Here is a 10,663-nt window from a genome sequence, read left to right on the forward strand (position 1 = left end):
TCGTATGTAGGTAGTTTAATTCTTTTACTTGAACCTTTGTTTTTGTCATTCATTGAAAATAGGTAGCTTAATTTTAGAAATAACTTAAATTTATCCAACAATTGCTAAGTCTTAAAAAAATTGATAAATTAGGTAATTCATAAAAACAATAACAATAATAAAAATATATGAATAAAATAGTCTGCCCATTTTGGATAAATTTCTCACCAAAGTAGGTACTGAACCATTAAATCATTAACAAAGAATAAACAAATAAGGAAATTTATCTAAAACTGTTGAATGTTGTAAAACAAAGTCTGAAGGTCTAGAAAAGTTCTAAAAACGAAGAAAAAAACTCCTCTTCGAAAATTCACTCAAAAGGGGAGGGAGGAAAGAGCGAAAAGAAGGTAGGTATTGTCGATACCGAAATATTCAAGACGATTTCACAACTAAAGGCAAAACTTGGGCAGATGGAAAACTGATAGAGAGAGAGAGAGGGAGGGAGAGAGAGAAAGATATGTAGTGGAAAATGATACTTAATGTTCAACCTAATGTTGTGTGATGGGTGGAAGAGAACAGGAGGGGAAGAGAGAGAGAGAAAAAGGAGGGGAAAAGAGAGAGAGAGAGAGAGAGGAGAAAGGGAGGGGGAGAGGGCGAGAATAAATATGTTTATTTCTTATCGAGAAGAAGAGTGCTTGGAGTTTCCTTTTTTGACAGCAAAATAGGTACAGGGTGTATCATTGTTAAGGTTTTTCTTGTTTCTTACTTTCCTTATCTTCAACTGTGTTATCGAATGTACATAGGTATTTTATTTTATACCAAACAAACGCTTTGTAGATTTTCTATTGTTAGATTGACTGTACTATAAATTGTTTTAAGTTCTTTCTATTTTATACCTGTCAGAATAATTATAGTTTTTATTCATTTATTTTCGATTTATAATTATTTTATATGTACCTATTGTACCTACCTACCTACCTATTAAAAAAAAAATAAAAATAAGTAAATAACATAATAATTATTTCAATAATTGGTAAAGTAGAGGTACCTACCTAAAATTATTGTAATTCACATACACCTACCTACCTATTACCTACCAAACTGCTTTTGAAGAACATCGTGTCCAACACAAATCGCTTGCTTACAACTGCCGAGGGTTAATTGTCAGATAACGCTTTGTCGAACTGTTGCATTTTTGGATAGTATTTTTTACGCTCCAACCTTTGTTTTTGTCATTCATTTAAAATAGGTAGCTTAATTTTAGAAATAATTTATATTTATCCAGCAATTGCTAAGTCTTAAAAAAATTGATAAATTAGGTATTCATAAAAACAATAACAATAATAAAAATATATGAATAAAATAGTCTGCCCATTTCGGATAAATTTCTCACCAAAGTAGGTACTGAACCATTAAATCATTAACAAAGAATAAACAAATAAGGAAATTTATCTAAAACTGTTGAAATTAATTTATATGCACCTACCTATTCAAAAAATTAACATAATAATTATTCCAACAATTGGTAAAGAGGTAGGTAGGTACCTAATTAGTGTAATTCACCTACACCTATTACCAAACTGCTTTTGAAGAACATCGTGTCTAACTCAAATAATCGAATGCCGTGAAACTACCTAATTATGCAATGTGCGAAACAAAGTTGGTGGAGGTGTCTGGTGTACCTACCAGGTTGACCTTGTATTCTTTGTAACTTACTTCCAGTACTTGCTATAATTTTCTTCAGAATCAGACTGACTATTCTTACAGGTTGTTTCGACATAGGCAGGTAATAACTTGGGCTCTCTTTATAGTACCTTCAAGCATATTTTCATCATTTATTTCACTCTAGAATATTTAGGCCTTCGTGCATAGTGGTTTTATGCGAAACCGCCATTTTAACAATTTTCTCTCACTAGAATAGTTACCTAGTCTAGAAAAGTTCTAAAAAGGAAGAAAAAAACTCCTCTTCGAAAATTCACTCAAAAGGGGAGGGAGGGAGGAAAGAGCGAAAAGAAGGTACCTATTATCGATACCGAAATATTCAAGACGATTTCACAACTAAAGGCAAAACTTGGGCAGATGGAAAACTGATAGAGAGAGAGAGGGAGAAAGAAAGATATGTAGTGGAAAATGATACTTAATGTTCAACCTAATGTTGTGTGTTGGGTAGAAGAGAACAGGAGGGGAAAAGGAGGGGAAGAGAGAGAAAAAGGAGGGGAAAAGAGAGAGAGAGGAGAAAGGGAGGGGGAGAGGGCGAGAATAAATATGTTTATTTCTTATCGAGAAAAAGAGTGCTTGGAGTTTCCTTTTTTGACAGCAAAATAGGTACAGGGTGTATCATTGTTAAGGTTTTTCTTGTTTCTTACTTTCCTTATCTTATACCAAAAGGAAGGAAAGTAATGTATTTTAAGCATGTTTAGAATAGAAGCTCGACAACTAGAAGAAAACTGTTACTAACTTGTTCTGTAGCCCGTGGCGTATAATATCTCTCCAGTGCTGTCAAATTTTGACGTGGTGAAGCGTTTATACTGTCAGAATGAGACTGAAAAGTATCTTTACTCCCGCAGTGTAAACAAGGTCTTGTGTATTTGGTTATTTGGTACAGAATAGTTCTAAAATTTATACATAAAATCTTACTTTCCCCAATTATTAAAGAATAATAATAGTGCTCATTTATACTGCTCGCATAGGACTGAAAAGTCCCTTTACTCCAGCAGAAGGCTACTACTATTACTGTGGTCAAACTATATTGAGGATAAATTTTCCCTCGGCTGGGATTGAACCCACGCCCACCTGTTTACCAGGCGAGCGCCTTGACCACTACACCACCGAGGCAGATAAAAAAAGAACATTTTAACCTCTGATTTTCATCTCTCTCCCTGTTACATCATACCTATCCTATATACACTATACACACAGTAGTAATGTTTTCTTCTTCTCCCTATCCACAGTCATTACTTTTATCTTCTTTTTATTTCTTTATTCCTTATTCCCTTGCTTTTTCTTTCTTTTATTAACAGCTCTTTTTCTGATACCTTACAGCTACAGCAGTATGTTTTATGCAATGTAACGATTCCATTTTATCCTTCTTTTCTTATATTGAGGATAAATTTTCCCTCGGCTGGGATTGAACCCACGCCCACCTGTTTACCAGGCGAGCGCCTTGACCAATACACCACCGAGGCAGATAAAAAAAGAACATTTTTACCTCTGATTTTCATCTCCTTCCCTGTTACACCATACCTACCTATCCTGTATACACTATACAAGTATACACACAGTAGTAATGTTTTCTTCCTCTCCCTATCCACAGTCATTACTTTTATCTTCTTTTTATTTCTTTATTCCTTATTCCCTTGCTTTTTCTCTCTCTTTTATTAACAGCTCTTTTTCTGATACCTTACAGCTACAGCAGTATGTTTTATGCAATGTAACGATTCCATTTTATCCTACTTTTCTGTTTCTTGTTCTTCTTCTTGTTCTTGTTTTTCTTTTTCTTCTTCTTCTTTCTTCCTTTCAGAAACCCTTCTAATAGTTCTTTGTTTCTAAAATACTTACCCCAGGGTTTATACTTTTCAACCCTCTTTTCTGTTTCTTGTTCTTCTTCCTGTTCTTGTTTTTCTTTTTCTTCTTCTTCTTCTTTCTTCCTTTCAGAAACCCTTCTAATAGTTCTTTGTTTCTAAAATACTTACCCCAGGGTTTATACTTTTCAACCCTATTATTACTTTTTAATTTTAGCTTTTCTTTAAGCATACCTACCAACTTACAAACCAGTCAGCTTTTTTTTATGAAGAGTCGTAAATAAATAAATATATACTTAAGTGAATAATAACTTCCCGTGTGATATATTGTACACCACAATCGCCTACCTATAATGTAAATAATTCCTGTATACTTTTTATTTGTCACCTTCAAAGTGTCCACCTTTTATTTCGTATGAAGAGTCGTAAATAAATAAATATATACTTAAGTAAATAATAACTTCCCGTGTGATACATTGTACACCACAATCGCCTACCTATAATGTAAATAATTCCTGTATACTTTTTATTTGTCACCTTCAAAGTGTCCACCTTTTATTTCGTTCTCTAAAGGAGAACCCTACTACCTAGTAACCTTTTAATCAGTTATAGCCGGGGCCATAATCAGTGTTGGATAAACTCTTGGATTAAAAAATCTAATAGAACAGTTGCGCTTACTTGGGTGAGGTTTCAAAGTTAAAGAACAGTTTAGAACAGGAAATATAAATCAGTTATAGCCGGGGCCATAATCAGTGTTTAAAAACTCTTGGATTAAAAAATCTAATAGAACAGTTGCGCTTACTTGGGTGAGGTTTCAAAGTTAAAGAACAGTTTAGAACAGGAAATATGAGGACCAACGAAAATTTTCTTTTTCTTCTACGATTTCTAGATCCCGAGATAAATTGATTTGAAAAATACCGGTAAATCTTGAACTCTGACGTCACGGCATTGATTTTGGCCAGGCCATTAACAGTTTTTCGGCACAACAAGAAATTAGTTTGTAGTACACATACCTACACCTCCTATAATTTTGCTTTTTTACAATTTTAGACACAATATAAATAATTATAATATAAATCATTCATGACAATGAAATGATATGGGCGAGCTTTAATCAGAGTAGCTTTTAGAAAGAAAAAAAAATAATAAAATTTAATTATTAGGTATTCTTCATTGTTTAGGAGTAGGTTTTGGATAAAAATGGCAAAAATTTGCATGGCCTGGACATACCAAATTGTTATCTATTAAAAAAAAAAAAAAAAATGCAAGCAAACTTTTCACCAATACTTTTACCTACATCACATCGTTATACATTTCTCAAAAGTAGCATAATTTATGCAAATATCGAATCGTAAATCCAGACAGAGGTGAACTTTTTTAATATGATTCTCACACCACACACCGTTAGTGAAATCATGAGTGTCGGGAAGGGAGCATCGCGCATGGCGTCGATATTAAAAAATCAAACTTTCCGAATAAGTAGCAAAAATTTAAAAAAAATTCCATGTAAAAATAAAATAAAATATAAAAAAAGACAAAGGAAAATGAGCTCATAGCACATCTAGGTTCATTCAAGACTTCTTTGGCAGTCTTTGTGAAATGCTACCTACCTAAAAAAAACCCTCATCCAAAATAACTATCTAGTAAATCTGGAGAAAAATAAATGCGTATCAAACTTTCCGAATAAGTAGCAAAAATTTAAAAAAATCCATGTAAAAATAAATATAAAAAAGACAAAGGAGAATGAGCTCATAGCACCTCTAGGTTCATTCAAGACTTCTTTGGCAGTCTTTGTGAAATGCTACCTACCTAAAGAAAACCCTCATCTATATCCAAAATAACTATCTAGTAAATCTGGAGAAAAATAAATGCGTTTAATAGGATTTAAGTATTATCTCATCGGTTTAACAGAAGCATACCTACCAGAAAGATAAACCACAAGGGTCGAAAATGATATATAAAAAAATGAACTTTCATTTAACTAAATTTCTTCTATAAAATATGTAGGTAGTTCAGATTAAAATTAGAACTTTATTTACATAAAAATATCATTTTCATAAAAATAATCTTAATAATTATAATAAAAAAAACAAGCTTTTATGTTTATTTTATAAAATAAATTATTTCACCACAGTACCTCACTGGAGGGAAGAGAAAAGGGAGGGAAAAACGGAGGAGGGAGAAAAAACTCTCGACTTTTTTCGCCATCTGAAAAACCACACCATGAAAAACTTTCTGTGAGCTGTTGGGGGAAATGACTCAAAATTTACCTCTGAATAAAACGGAGAGAAGGGAGAAAGGGATGGACAAAAGGTAGTGGGAGGGGGAAAATTTCAAAGGGAGGGAAAAAGGAGAAGAGAGGGAGAAAAAGGGAGATTTTCTAGTTTGACTTTTTGCGGTTTCAAATTGGGTCGTATGACTTTATTTGAATACTTGGAAAGAGGGAAAGGAAAGGGATCATTTTAACTTGATTGACGCGGGAAGAAAAAGCGTGAGGGGAAATTTCAAGAATAATATAATTTTATTGGGGAAAAGAGTGACAGAAGACGTGAATTTTTTTTTAGCGACTTTGTTTGTTTGATTGGTTGGTTGTTTGTTTATTAAATTTACTTTTTATAAATTTACGGGAAGTTCCCTGTTTAGAATAGAATAGGTAAACCGTACTCATCCTGCTCAAAGAGGACTGAAAAGTTCAGGATAAAATCCGCCCCGGGATGGAATGGAACCCGTGACTAAGCGCTTATAAGGCAAACGCGCTACCTTCCAAGCTAACTCGGCTGGCTGAATATCTTTGAAACAAGTTGTGTATGAAAAATAAAAAAAATTATGAAAAATAAAATAAAAGAAAGTATGAAAAATAAAAAAATAAAATAACTCCTAAGAGTTAATAGGTCTTTCTCACCCAAATTTACCAAGTCTGATTCCCGTGACAGGCAAACACATCGAGGTAGTTTTGTAGCATTATTTTAGTAGTTGTCCATTTCGTTGTAAAATTAGGTAGCAGTTAGATGCAGTGGGCTCTAGGGTCTTCATAATTCAAGTTGTGTCTTTCGATGGTTTTGAATGAAGAAAAAAGAAGAAGACACTCATCTTAAAAAAAACTCATAAAAGTTAATAGGTAGGTCTTTCTCACCCAAATTTACCAAGTCTGATTCCCGTGACAGGCAAACACATCGAGATAGTTTTGTAGCATTATTTTAGTAGTTGTCCATTTCGTTGTAAAGTTAGGTAGCAGTTAGATGCAGTGGGCTCTAGGGTCTTCATAATTCAAGTTGTGTCTTTCGATGGTTTTGAATGAAGAAAAAAGAAGAAGGAGGAGGAGGAGAAGAAGAAGAGGAAGTAGAAGAAGAAGAGGAAGAAAAAGTAGAGGAAGAAGAAGAAGAGGAAGAAGAACAGAATTGAAAATCCGAAAAAAAAAATCCCATTTTCCAGCTTGAATTACGAAGGTTCTACACAAGAGTTACTCCCTTGATAAGCAAAGTGGCGTAGATACCTTTTATAATTCGAAGCATTAAACCAGATACCTACCTACGCCCTTTCCCTTTGTCTTCTCAAGGGATGAATAATTAGATTTTTTATAATTTTATTTTATTTTTATTTTTTAATTTAAGAAAATCAAAACGAAAATTGGCTTCAACTGTGTTATCGAATGTACATAGGTATTTTATTTTATACCAAACAAACGCTTTGTAGATTTTCTATTGTTAGATTGACTGTACTATAAATTGTTTTAAGTTCTTTCTATTTTATACCTGTCCAATAATTATAGTTTTTATTTATTTATTTTCGATTTATAATTAATTTATATGCACCTACCTATTCAAAAAATTAACATAATAATTATTCCAACAATTGGTAAAGAGGTAGGTAGGTACCTAATTAGTGTAATTCACCTACACCTATTACCAAACTGCTTTTGAAGAACATCGTGTCTAACTCAAATAATCGAATGCCGTGAAACTACCTAATTATGCAATGTGCGAAACAAAGTTGGTGGAGGTGTCTGGTGTACCTACCAGGTTGACCTTGTATTCTTTGTAACTTACTTCCAGTACTTGCTATAATTTTCTTCAGAATCAGACTGACTATTCTTACAGGTTGTTTCGACATAGGCAGGTAACAACTTGGGCTCTCTTTATAGTACCTCCAAGCATATTTTCATCAATTATTTCACTCTGGAATATTTAGCCATTCGAGACATATGGTTTTATGCGAAACCGCCATTTTAACGATTTTTTACTTTCTATTACTACGGTATAGCGAGCTATACTAGTACCTAATGAAAGTATTGCAATCGGTCCAAATTTTTTTCCACTAGAATACGTACCTAGGTACCAAGGTATTGTTCTGAAAAAAATCTTTTCGGTATGCAAACTTGATTCATTATTTTTTCATTTCCATTTCCTTTTTTGTACAATAAATTATTTTTTCGCCACAGTACCTCACTGGAGGGAAGAGAAAAGGGAAGGAAAAACGGAGGAGGGAGAAAAACTCTCGACTTTTTCGCCATCTGAAAAGCCACACCATGAAAAACTTTCTGTGAGCTGTTGGGGGAAATGACTCAAAATTTACCTCTGAATAAAACGGAGAGGAGGGAGAAAGGGATGGAAAAGAGGTAGTGGGAGGGGGGGAAATTTCAAACGGAGGGAAAAAAAGGAGAAGAGAGAGAGAAAAAGGGAGATTTTCTAGTTTGACTTTTTGCGGTTTCAAATTGGGTCGTATGACTTTATTTGAATACTTGGAAAAGGGGGAAGGAAAGGGATCATTTTAACTTGATTGACGCGGGAAGAAAAAGCGTGAGGGGAAATTTCAAGAATAATGTAATTTTATTGGGGAAAAGAGTGACAGAAGACGTGAATTTTTTTTAGCGACTTTGTTTGTTTGATTGGTTGTTTGTTTATTAAATTTACTTTTTATAAATTTACGGGAAGTTCCCTGTTTAGAATAGAATAGGTAAGCCGTATTCATCCTGCTCAAAGAGGACTGAGAAGTTCAGGATAAAATCCGCCCCGGGATAGAATGGAACCCGTGACTAAGCGCTTATAAGGCAAACGCGCTACCTTCCAAGCTAACTCGGCTGGCTGAATATCTTTGAAACAAGTTGTTGAATTCCCTTGCAGCAAAGTCCCTTTCACCCTTTCGAAAATGGGCCCTTCGAAGTCCAGTGCAAGAGGGCCTGGGGCCTGGGGGCTCTGATTCTTAACGGCCCTGACCCATTAGGCCTGACCCATTCATGAAGATTCTCAAAGCAGACTTCAATGAGGCTTGAAAAAAGTTAATAAGGTTTCCCGCTCTGATTCTTCACGGCCCTGACCCATTAGGCCTGACCCATTCATGAAGATTCTCAAAGCAGACTTCAATGAGGCTTGAAAAAAGTTAATAAGGTTTCCCAGGCAAACTTTCTTTACGATGGAAATGGAAAAGTTTGTATAACGACAAGGAAATTATAACGAAATTAATCATTTTTATTATTTAAACCCCTTGAGGTGTCATGGGGCTTCTTTGACCTAGGTAATTTTATAGCTTTTTTTAAATAGTTTAAAAAAAAAAAAAAACTTAGTGGATCGTTGACATTTCTTCAGCAACGAATTGAGAGAATAAAAATGCCGTAAGTGTAATGGGTAATGTACCAAGAACAGTACAAATAGGTAATGTTCCAAGAACTGTACCCATTATGTTCCAAGAACTGTACCCATGAGTGAAATAATTTATTTATCATTTATGTAAATAAAACGTAGGTTTATAATTCTTGGAAGTTATACCAATGATGAAAGTAATTACTAGTAAATTGATATCTTCAAACCTTTGGAGTTGTCTTTCGTCTACATACAAGCTTTTTCTTGCTATGATGTTGCCAGTTAATATCAAATTTCTACACAGAATACCTTTCCGAAAGTTTCAGCAAACTGTATAGATACCTCACTACAGGTAATTCAAAATTGGAAGGACCTGTACAGAGAGGGAGAGAGAGAGAGAGGGAGAGAGAGAGAAAGAGAGAGATTTCACTATGAAAGTATGAACGATATGTACCATGTACCTACATAAGTACATACCTCTAACCTACTTCTTCATGACAAATAAAAGGTAGGAAAGTAAATAGGTAGGTAAGAAGTATTTTATTATTATTATTATTATTATTATTATTATTATTATTATTATTATTATTATTATTATTATTATTTATAAAAATAAAACTACATTTCATAATCCATGTACGGAAACCTCTCCATGATGTTAAAAAGAAAAGGGTAGAAAAATAAGGGGTTAGAAAAAAAAAAAAAAAAAAAAAATTACGCACACTACAAAGTTGGCATTTTATAAACTTTTAAAAGAAAAGAAAATACGAAAAAAAAAGTACCGCAAAGACAAGACCACTCAATACTCATGTTGTGTCGTGCGTTTGGGAACCCCTCATGATTTATAGCATTTATAAATGGCCCACCCCGCTGGAAATTCCAAGCTAGCAAACACCCACCAACTGGGATAAAACGGATGTTATAAACGCTACTTCAACTTTAATTTTTTCTGATCTAATTACCGTGGATTATATTATTTTCTTCTTTACCTTCACATGACTTCCTTCCCTCTCTCTTTACTAAAATGAAAGCAACTAGGATTTTACACTCATAAATGACATAACCTTCATCCTATAAATAGATAAATAAACCACCTATGGTCTAAAATTTGTCCGTTATAAAAAGATACATGTATTAATATTATACATATCAGTTAAAAGATACGTATCGAACCTTAGATCCCAATAGACGGCATTATACAAATCCATGAATGGATGAATGAATTCTATAAAAGTAAAAAAAAAAAAAAAAAAAAGGTTCTGTGGGTAAAATAATATAATAATAAAAGAGTCGAAGAAAAATAAAAGAATAAATACATTAGAGTTCACATAGCTTCAAAAGACTTCCAAACTAAAATATAAAAAAGTTCCTCTTTTTTTTTGACCCTAGGAATTCTCCATGCGAACTTTACCTCAATAATACTGTCTCTCTCTCTCTCTCTCTCTGCTCTCTCTCTCTACTCTCTCTCTCTCTCTCTCTCGTATGTACCGGACTTTTTTTATGTAAAATGCTCATTTCTCCTCCTGTACGCTAGTTTTAGAAGAGTCCGGTTTTGCCTCAATACTCTCAATTTTTATGACCTATTTT

This window comes from Diaphorina citri, unplaced genomic scaffold (assembly GCF_000475195.1).
Source record: "Diaphorina citri unplaced genomic scaffold, Diaci psyllid genome assembly version 1.1 scaffold1596, whole genome shotgun sequence".
Taxonomy (NCBI): domain Eukaryota; kingdom Metazoa; phylum Arthropoda; class Insecta; order Hemiptera; family Psyllidae; genus Diaphorina; species Diaphorina citri.